The sequence below is a fragment of the Plectrocnemia conspersa genome, unplaced genomic scaffold (genome assembly GCF_051122295.1).
Source record: "Plectrocnemia conspersa isolate PC_06_02 unplaced genomic scaffold, ASM5112229v1 ptg000005l, whole genome shotgun sequence".
Lineage (NCBI taxonomy): Eukaryota > Metazoa > Arthropoda > Insecta > Trichoptera > Polycentropodidae > Plectrocnemia > Plectrocnemia conspersa.
The window spans coordinates 9,427,501-9,439,819 of NW_028277169.1; the positions used below are offsets into that span (position 1 = coordinate 9,427,501).

The window sequence follows — 12,319 nt, forward strand, 5'->3', positions numbered from 1 at the left end:
CCGGCGGAAAGCAATCGGCGTGTGGCAATAAGTACAATTTCGCTTATTTATTACGTGGCCGTTAATCACGACGACCTGAGGGAATCCGACGAGACAAAAACGGATTATTGCGCAATAAGATAAGTCGGACGTAAATCTGAACGGGCGGGCAGGTTAGCTGCCGTTGACGGGCGAAAGATTACGTGGGCCGAGTCATAATTATGATCTAATTAAACGTAAATCCAACACAAAGCATGCATAATACACTCGCACGCGAGAAGCTAAATAATCCTGTGTATACAACTGTTACTGCGTAATGAACGAATGAATGCTTTCAATGTTGATTGTGTGTGGTTGAATCACTCTAAACGAACTGCAATTTAATTTAATTTAGAGTCGTGCGCGCGAACAACGCAGTAGCGCATTTAAATGTAGCCCATAACAGTTGAGTTTATACTTAAAACGATACATTAATTTCATTGCAGGGTCTACAAAATATTTGAGAAGCGAAAAAATAACAAAAATGTTATTGATATTCTATTGAAAGGGATATCAATAATATTTGTATATTCGAATATTATATGTTATGTACATATACACATAAAGTAATGAATTTACGATTAAAAAAAACTAGTAAAACTTTATCGAATAGCAATTCTGTTGCCATTATCGGATGGTCGCCAATAAATGGCCACATGGAATTACACTTTCACTAAAGGATGTATACTTAGGCGGAGTTAAGCGATAATTAAATTGACTTTCAAGACTCAGAAATACTTTTTTCACTTTTGCGAAGTTCGACGATTATTTATCACTCCGCCCGATTCAGACATCTTTATTTTTATTTTAACGCTAAAGTTAAGACAATATGCGGATGTTTGACGCCTTTCACTTTTGAAGTGTCTATAAACAATAAAAAGCCTCAGTAAAATTAGATTTTACGACTTGATCTTTAATCTCCGAATATGAAAAAACAGAACTCCTGTGATTTAATCGCTTTGGAGAACAATAACGTAGTATAATAACCTTTTATTTTTTGCTCTTTTTTCAAGTAAAATTGAAATGTAAAATTATTTTTGTAGCACCAAGAAAGCGCGTTAGTAGCAAAACTATCAAGAACAGCAGAAAACCATTATTTAGCAAAATAATTAAATTGTACTGTAATGCTTGCACTACTCTCTGGAAGTTGTCCAAACCGAAGTTCAACTGAAATCGGCCGAAGTCGCCGACTTTCGAGTAGCAACAAATTTCATATGACGTCCGGACGGCGGCCGATATGACGTCCGCATGGCGGCTGCTGTCACGTACAGCTGGCATATTTACGCGCGATCGAAAAATGTGCCAAATAATCGCAATTTTTAAATTGTCATATTATTAAAATTACGCTACTGATAATTATAAAAGTTTGTGTGGGCACTCACCAATACAATATCAGTGAAAACTTTTCGGTCGTAAATATTCAATTTACGCCAAATCTATGTCGGCTTTTGCAAAATGCCATAAGGCATAAAAATGATACTTCAGAATACGAACACCACATCTGTGACTATCCTAGAATTTGTCGCCATCGATTCTAATTAAGAATTCGTTATGGTGTGACATTTATATAAACTGATCTAAGAAAATACATAAGGATATTCGAAACGATTTTTTTTCACACAAAATCAAGTACCACTAATTATTTAATTTTATATGAAAAAAATATAATAACGATATCAGTAAGAAGAATAAACTATCAAAAATATAATTAATCCCTTTTGGTGCCCTAAAATATTCAAAGATGTCAGTAAGAGTCTGTTGAAGTCCCCGATAAGCATGTGGTATTATAACTTGACCACGTGACCACGATGTAGCGCTCGACATGCGTGTTGACCATAGGACGCATACGCGCATACTGAAATTGAACCGAGTTACTCGTTCTATCTCAGTTTGCGAAAAACCATATCATTATCTCTCACTCTCGTCACTTAACACCCAGTATCTCACCGCTCGCGATCGAAAGAGCAGCTCCGACTTCGGTTCCTTTGACTTCGGTCCGTTTGCCGTCAATGTTCGGAAGCGCTCGAAGCTGGCCAAGTCGACTGAATTACTCCACTTTACCTCCCGTTCTCGGTAGCCTCGGAGAACTTCCGAGAGATTTTAGAGCGGGTAGAACCGAACTCGACCGAAGTAACCCACTATATTCTCCGTCCTTGGCCAACCTTGGCCAACTTCCAGAGTGTAGTGCAGGCATAAGTAGTGCGTTCTCAAGCGCTGACGTCCTAGCCGCAAAGGGACGCAATCGCGACTCTTTAAAGCACTTCAACCCATCGACGGATTATCGACATCACACACAGAAACTGCAATGCTAGTATATTTAAAAACCAATATATCTGAGACACATGTGAGTAGCCGCATGATGTTATTTTATATACGTATGTATTGTAGTTATTTGCAAAAGTATTTTTTTAAAGCTGCAATAAAACGAAAACACGATAAAATTTTATTTTATAATAATGATTATATCTGTTAATACGGTCAAAATTATAACTTTTAAGCTATGAACTGTCCAAAGTAGATTGAAGTTAAAAATAAACATCCCATTAGCCTGTTTTAGTCTTACATTTTTATTATCTATTTGAACTGTTAGGAGTAATAACATTAAGTAGGTCTCTAGTACTTTTTTTCAATCTGAAAATAATGAGATTTTTACAACGTCTCGATTACGTACAAAAACGTCGCTTTCCATTAATTTCCTTCTAAATATATAATTTAATGCAAAAAAACACAACGCTGAGCCGTTTTATATAGCCTAAAAATAGAAACGCTACTACAATCTACCTTTCAATTTATCGATTTATAAAAAAGTAATTACTTTTTTCACTGCGTCCTGAATTGACGAAACAACATCCTGAATAAACAATTTTATAGCAACATCATTGTGCGGTTTTGTCCAATTACCCAACGTCAAATGCAGACGATCGATAACCACTACTGTTTCATTCGACACTCACAATCTTACACACTAAATAAATGGCTACGATTGGTAAGCCTCACACACACATTTGTCTATTTGTGTAAAAAAAAGGTTTTCCTCCTTGTTATTGATCTCTGTTACAAAAGAGCGTCTCAATCATAACTCTCAATATGGTTACCGCCTTTTTTACGTCGGTCTTCCGAAAAGAATGAAGAGAGAGTATAAAAACACGACCATGCGTGGGCGTCGAAAGAACGAACGAGCAAAGTTCCCGAGAAGCGCGAAAAGATAAGACTTCCTGTCTGAACACATCGCGCGCTAGTATCGCTAGCGATAAAACAGTATAAAATAGGACGTGCCGCGTAGACAAACTCGGACTGGAAACACGACTGACTCAGATAATGTATACGGTATTGAACCGCGTATAGTTTTCGCTCTGTGTGAGAAAAGGGTCACGAAGAACGGCGTTACAAGACGTTTATATAATGCGTATTAATTAACTTGTGATTTATCGTTTCATAGGAATTCATATAAAAAAAATAAGACTATCAAGAATTTAACCGTATAATATAATTTGCCACATTTAATATGATCATGCCGGTACTCTTTTTCTTTATATAGACATAACACATTGACCTGTAATTTTAGAGATTCGCGTGCCAAACGACACCGTTCACCAATTATCGTCTTAGTAATGGAAAACATTTTTAAACGCAAATAAGCACCTGTCCTTAAAAAAATTGGCGAACCTTCAACATCCAGATTTGGACGCATTGACGCAAACGCTGGTTTATAAATAAACTGCTAAGTTAAATGGCGTTGATAAATTAATCCGATAATTAATGAAAAGTATATGCGGTGACATTCCCAACTGAATCTCATCAAGCAAATGTGGTTATTTCGATCGGACGATGACGAAAACAACAAAGGCCAACCACGTGCAAACGGCGTAAGATCGCGAGCAACAGGTTGATTGCAAAATCTGACTGTTTTCGCCCGAGAAAGAGCGAGATTATAAACGAGCTTTGGTTCAATAACATCGCGAACAAGCGCGCGACTCACGTTCGATATTGGTATTCAAGTGAGATGTGGTGTAATAAAAAATGTTGAATATATACTCGGACATGGAGATACAATAAAAATATAATACATGACGGGTTTACGCGTGCCTTTTGATTCAACAATAAAGAAATACCTGTATATATATATATACAGCACACATCAACCATAAACACGTGTTCCTTTATAAATAGTATTATATATATATATAAGGCACACTGATCCGCTTACAGCAATATTTTCAGATAATATTTACTACTTTTATGAATGTTTCGTTTATTTTTTAATGTATACAATATTAGTGTGCTGTCAAAGATTTGAAGTAACATTGATGTTCTTGCTATTACCATTAAATTCCAGATCAGAGAGAGCCTACAGATTTGTAATGAGAAAGATGATCGGTGTCTCTTGGAAAGATAACCAATCCATATCAAATAGAAGAGATCAGAATTAATGATTATTATAATTACAATTACGAGTGATTAGCACGAAAAAAATATTTTGTTATTCAGATATACATATCGCACCTTTTTTGCAGTTATTTATATCCAAATCAATAACGGGCGGCGGTGTTAAATGATGAAGAATGGTAAAAGAGGGTCTCTAGTTAATCGTAGTTTGTGTTTGCTTAGAGTGAGTTTTTTATTCCAATTGCAGTGGAAAATGTCGCATAACAAACATGCCTATTAGGATTCTCAAATATTCGTAGTTTTCAACTATTCGAATATTGAATAAAAAAATGGATTAAGTATTCGAATATATTCCTAATTTTTTTCTCGGTTTTTATTTAACAATTTAGTCCAAAAAATCAATTAATTGCATGTAAAATATTATTTAATTAAGAATAATTATTTTAGTTAATAAATAATTACTTGTATAATCCATTTTTGAATTTTATATAATGCGAAAGATTAAGATCAGCTGCGATTGAGTTAATTCAGCTAAATTGATGGAACATTTTAAAAACACAATTTTATCGAATTTTCTGTACATATAATACAATACCTAATAATGATTGGAACAAATTTGATATCCAACGGATTTGTATCGGCGTTTTTTGTGTAGATTTGCATATAAATTAAATAACTAAAAATAAATTAACCGCGATCGAATTATCACATTATATAAAATCTTGAGTCTTGAAACAACAAATTCAAAAATGTAACACGAACGCAAAAATTCTGACGCACACCTATTTTTGAGATAAGCGTTAAACGATAATAAAACGTGGGCCGTTCCAACATTTTGAACGAATTCTGCGTATTTCGGTCATAGTAGACACAACCGATAAACATTCTATTCACATATATTTTTCAAATGCGTAACACCTTTTATTTTGTTAATAAGAAGCGTCTCATTGTCTCGCATTTCGAAACATAAAAAAGGCACATGATTTTTTTAGCGGCATTAAACACTCGGGTATATTAAAAGAATAAACGACCATATGTGTTGCTTAAGTAAACAATTTATTTCTTTCTAAGATTTTTCAAAATTCATTCGAGATAGTATAAACGAATATTTAATCAATTATTCGAACATTCATGTAGTTGAAAATAGGAGGAAAAATTCGAATAATCGAATATTCGATTGGTATTTAGATGAAATTTATATGATTGGGGAAAACGGTCAATTTAGGACCAGTCGTGTTATTGTTTAGCTTCGCCTCTGATTTGAATTTGTAGGCGACCATCTGATACATATAAAGGATACTTTCAACAATAGTAACACATAATTATTAGACATATATCTAAAAAAATTGTAGTAATTGATGATAATTAATGGTTTACAAAAGTCCTAATTTCACTCGCCAAACCTTTGTTGAATTTTTTTTATTCATTTTTGTAATTTATTAATTACATTATTTGTTTTTAAATTGTATATTTAAGACACTGATGATGCGATATATCATGGAGTGAAAGCTTGTACTATGTAGAGGAGATATAGGATAAGCCCAATGCGTTACAACAGGGTAAATCTATACTAACTAGGCGAGTCAATCAGACATAATAAATACCTACAAATAATTATTAAAAACCAGAGTTTCGGTCTGAGAAACGATGACATATATATATTTAATTATAAATAAATATGTGTAATTAATATAAGCGCATTTTTATAAGTAAAAATTTGAGTGGCCGTGGCTTGAACCCGCGGCGACTCGAATTTCTACTAATTTCATTTATTCTATTTCTACTAATTCCATTGGAAACATTCGGCTACTATTTAGTTTGCCAATGCCAAAAATAGTCAATAACCGCTGAAATGAAGGTCGATATAGAGATCACCTGCACTATTGATCGCAAATTAAGAAATCATCATAACGATCACTTAAACAACAAACAGAGAAATCTCTTACATAAAATTATCAACTCTGTTACGAAAGTATCGGCCTTAAAACCTGAAAATGGCTTTTTATAAACGAATGATTGTAAATTTAAAAAAATCATTTATAAAAAACAGATATTATATAGGTTATTAACTATGATACATGTATATAACTCACATATTTTTATAATCTGGCAGTGCAATTTTTTTACAGCACGATAATTAAAGGTTATCCATCGCTATCTATTGTTTATTTTTTGTCGAATTGACTCGACCATTTTCATGATAAACATAATTAATCTTATTTTACGGTTTTAATACTTAGACGCTACTCCACCCACGCAAGCATTCGTGCCGTAAACACACTAACGTATTCATTTTTTTCATTATTTATAGTCTAAAATTCCGATATTGGCGTGTATTATTTAACGACACACGCATCTCAGTGGTGGTCGATCGATCTAAGTGGCCCTTTATAAATAAACGCACCGGTCGCCCTTCGAGGCCACGCGGGGGAGTAAGTAAAGAATTATATAGCACCGCTGAACGCACACACGAAATGAAATAAAAGGACAATATCAAACTAAAAAGAAAAAGAAAGCAGGCGCACAAGGTGGAAAGGCTTTACGACATCGTCACGCGGTCGTCGTCCGCAGGAAGAGAGAGAGAGGATAAAAGAAGCCTCCGGGGACATCAGATAGCATGACTAAATAGGGCACGTATGAAATAAAAACTCGGTGAGAACCTTCGTTCTCCTTCGTGAGAGATCCTGGCGATAAACGCGTGATGATACGTTCGAGTGCGTCTGCTCACACGGTACGTATTATCAAGTAACCGAAATGCATCTATATACATATAATATATTTTTTTAAATCATTCGATACGTCGTTGATTGACACGTGTTGGTTTTTACGGGGCGGTTAATTATGCATCACGTGATTATAGCGTCGTTCTGGATTTGACAGTCGTTTTATATTAGCAAAAACACATAAACCTTCCTTTGAAACGCGAGCGGGAACAGTACTTTGATGAGGCATTATTTTCGTACGTTAAAAGGTTTCTGAGAATCTTTTTGATATTTTAAACGTATGTTTTAATTTAAATATTCAGTTAGCTGGCTGGTTACAATGTATACACGTATTCAACGAATTTGAGTCACATGATTTTTAATTTTTTTAAATCATGACTGGAGACTGAAAACAAAAAGGCTGACTATATATTAATTCACAAAAAAAAACTCATGGAATAATACTACTGGAACTGTGCCGAGCTTGTCCTACTTTGATAAAACTAAAATATAAAACAGTCGAGATAACAAAAGCTGATTCGTTGTGTTTATTTATATATCCACATACATTATTCTAGATCGTGTTTAGCAAACTAGATAGCTCATGAATGGGACTAGCGTTTGAGCGCTGACGTCCTGATCGCAACGGTACATAAGGCACGTAATCGCGAATCTACACCTCGCAAATAGAAATCGCCGAGCATTGATATTACCCTTCAGCATCTTCAAAAAGTGTTTGATTAACATAATTAATTTTCTAATGAACGCTAAGTTAGAATTATAATAATTTTATCCCAACGCTCCTTCCTATTAAAAAGGCACTAAGGTACAAATACGGATCAATTTGTATCACAAATTTCTTAACCTGTGATTAAAACGTTACATCTGACAAACCAAACCATACATATTTCACCATATTTAAAAATCCAGATTTTTTTGATTTTTTATTTCATATCAAATTATATTTAAAGTTTCGAATTAACTATTTACATTTAGGTTTGGTTTATAAATCAAAGTACAGTAGACTCCCGGAGAAAACGTCCCCGTTAGCACTATCCCAGAGAAAATCTGTGAATAATCCCCGATAACACGCTCCCACTCTTCGAAATCACGAATTATTTGGTACGGTATGACCTTTCATCGGGAGATAAGATACGGGAGAAATTGGCAGCTTTCTATATACATATTATCAACACTTCATTTTTAACCGTTATTATCATATAATATATTATTTTATTTATAGGCCATCTTAAAGAACGGAAATATAAGAAAAAAATATTTCCTTAAAAAAAATTTTTTTAATCTTCCGTTGTAACATGACATGCGCAAGCCCAGTGCGTTAAAACGGGGTAAATCTGTACCAATTGAGTAAGTCAATCAGATATAATGAAAACCTACAAGTAAGTATTAACCAAAAGACTCAAAGTCTGGAAATCGGTGACATCTATATTAATAATATGAGTAATATAATTTAAAACCAATAGATGTCACAGCAGCTTGAGCCGGTTTTTTTTAATAATAGGGCATTTTTTATGAATAAAAATTCGGGGCACGAACCCGCAACTTCAGATTTACTAATCGGAGATGTAACGGACTACGCTATTCCGTCCTTAAGATAAATCCTTAAATATTTTATATCAACTAGAACATTGAGATATATTTAGATAATATTTAGCGAATTTAATCTACACGAAGCGACGATTCATACAATTCAACGAAACAGAAAAAAATTAGAGATAGAGATATCATCGGATCCTCTGAATCCATGTAACGAGAGTTGCGCGCATAAATAGTAAAATAGTAGCTAGAATGGAAAATTATAAAAACGGCAAAAATATTTCCAGGAAAATTGGCGAAAATTATGGAAGATGATGGGGTATACTACTGATCAGGTGTTTAACGCTGATGATATTGGATTATATTGGAGCAAGATGCCAGAATGAACGTATATTTCTAGAAATGTAAAATCTGCTTCTGGATTTAAAATGGCTAATAAAAAAAAATAACTAAAACATTTAGCAGAAGTACCAGAAAATTGTATTATTACTTTTGCTCCTTTAACTGAACATTGTGCAGAATTTAAGAATACAATATTACAAGCTAAGAAAATAAGTTCAGAGTACAAATGAATAATCTCGATAATATTAGAAAGATCTTATACTAGCCACAAAAAACTCGTGTTTTTGGAACTTGATTTTGTATGACAGTGAGAGTGATTGTTGATTGGTTCATACTTGTTTTTTTCTAAATTATATGTTTTATCAATAAATAAATCTGAAATTAAGCCTCTTTGTTAAAAAGTAAAATAAAAATAATTTATTGACCCATATCCTTTTTAATTCTCGCACTAAAAGGTAATATAAATATTTCAGTTAAAAATTTTACTGTAAAAAAATACATATGTTCATAAATATAAAAGTTATATAAAGAGTTTTGCTCCCTTGCTTGGAGCGTGCGGCCGCATGTACGTATTTCAAAAAAAGTTAATCCCCGATTACACGTTCTTTACTTAGTACGTTCCCTAACTATCGTGTTATCGGGGGGCTACTACAAAATCTTAAATAAAATATGAATTAATTATTTTATTTTACATGTCTGAAAAACATTATTCATTCATATATCTATTCTTCTAATAATTAAACCCAATCTATACTGAGAGAGGGATGTTAGTACCCCATTTTCTACTATTATTATTAAAATTATACTTAATGTAATACTGTAATAAAAGGTTAAAAAATATGCTGTAGTTATAATTAGTCGATCATTCAAGTTAAAAGAAGCGGAAAATCAGTGTATGTAAAAAAATATATAGCTATGATTGTAATGTAAAATAATGCGATAAAAATGACAATCCTATTTATGCATACAAGATGTCCATTTAGGATATTCATGGATCATAATTTATTTGACATAAAAAATCCTGAAAAAACCCGTAGTTTAAATAAGTATTCATACGGGAATTGGCAACGGATCTAGGGTCCAGCCGTTCGCGCATATAACATTATTTTATACCCTCTGTCTGCTAAGGGTATATATTATAATGTAAATAGTTATTATGCTAATACAGTATATAAAACAAAGTCTAATGTCACATAATCTTTTATGCCAGCAATAGAGTAGTTTTTCAACAGTAAGCATTGATCAAAAATTTACATTAGACGTTTCAATTATATATTCAAGTAAGTTTATAATCTGTTTATTATCGATGTACTTTACGATTGAAATTTAATCTTATGACACTGCCTAAGAAGCCAAAGAAAATCGAGGTGTCGTAAACGCAAAATAAGTACTGCTATATACAATATGAGTACTAAAGTTCAAAAGGAAATCCGAAAGCCTAGTTAAACGTCGATTAAAACTTAATTACTCAAAAGCGGCAACTATTAACAATCGCATGCGACGCAATCAGCCATTCGATCATCCTTCCAGCGAGAAAAATCAATGACAATTAAAGAAAGACGAGTGGCATCCGCACAAACGGTCGTCACATAATTACGATTCTGCGTCACATACATCAACAACTCTTCCAAACTAACGGCCGAAACTTGGCAAATAAACCTTCGCGCGCTATATTGACAATAAAAACTTTGCCAACAACGAGGGAGATACAAAAGAGCAACGACAAACGTGGCGCAATAAAAATGACAACAGCAATAGAATATAACACAACAAAGTGAGGAAAGTTTACGATTCAAGCGCGAGATTTAATCTAAGCGGTTTTTTTTTCTACTTCTAGGCAAAATATCGCGCGCGCATATATAATTACGCGTATCCGCGATTTTCTACAATTTTCTTTTATAAGAGCGTTATTATATATCAAACAAAGAGCGCTCGCGGTGAAAGCGTGAGACGGTGAACGTATGTATTTATATACGTAATATAATAAAGAAGTGTACACACACATACGTATCTACAATACATACACGAGAAGGCATAAGTGCGCATACAATGAGGGAAACCTTCGTAATTGCGAACGTATTCAATGTCGAATCGATTTTTGTACTTAAAATTTCGATGGAAAATTAGTATGCCCAAATAGGGAATTCAAAAGAGTACATGTTTGTAAAATTATATTTGAGAGCCTCACATCAAAAGCTTTGGATATTGATTATAAATATTCTTAAATGATAAATGTATTATTAAATAATACTAAGAAACATGTTATAAATAGTAAATAGTTATAATTTAATTGTGCATTTTTTAATAATATATTATGCAATGATTTCATTTATTGATTAATGAACATACGTATATTACTATAGATAAAGCCATTAAAATTAAGAAGATTTTTAAGGGCTGATTCTTAATTAATTCTAATTCCATGATAATTTTAATTAATAGATAAAAAAATGAACCCTGTATTGGAAACTTTTATGCAAGTATTCTATATCGGTTTGAAGAGGGCTCTTGGGAGTGTCCCGGAGCAGAACGAGCTGCAAGCGGTGCGAGAGAATATACCCCACAGACGGTAAAACGAGAGAGATAGAAAGAGAGAGAAAGAGAACCCCACTGACACACTGACCGACCGGTCGGGTTTCGCGTGCGCTCGACCGTCGACGATACCAGCGACAGCCGCTACGCCATAGTTGCAGATGAAAAATGGCGTAGCGTTTCCGTTAAAAATACATAAAAGATGTTCGACGTGTATTAAAGACGTGTCGACTGATTTGTGAAATGGACTGGGATGACAACGATGATACAACTTAGCTAAATAATAACTACTACTACTATAAAAGTAATACAATATCTATGTATTTGCGGTTGATCGTCTTCTGCTGACACAACCGCAAATACAAAGACCAATAAAGCGATATAGCAGTGCAGTGTATACTTATTTTATTTCACGCTCCATGTTAACACATTATTTTAATTGAATTGCTAAATACAAAAAGAAAACATTAATACAATCTGAATGACACACTACAAATTTAATTAGATCAATAACTTTTTTGTTTTCGTTACACAAACGTGTAAAGCAGATTATTAAACGGTTAAAAACACGAATGGTCGGTGCACAATACGATGGAATGCGCCTTAGCCCGAGATGCATAATTGTGAATTCAAGCAATCTTTTAATCATCATACGCTATAGGTATAGATTATTAGGTAACAACAGATCTCATTGACCATACGATCGAGAACTGGAAAATCAATGAACTCGCCTTAATTAATATACACTAGAATATGGCGTACTGAACACGCATCTGCCAGAA

At 33.6% G+C, this 12,319-nt stretch overlaps 1 protein-coding gene across 7 annotated transcripts in view; it reads right to left on the reverse strand.

Annotated features, from left to right (window-relative positions):
- The window catches only part of twin (CCR4-NOT transcription complex subunit 6-like twin), a 136,008-nt gene that overhangs the window by 42,566 nt on the left and 81,123 nt on the right, over positions 1-12,319 (reverse strand). The window lies entirely within an intron of this gene.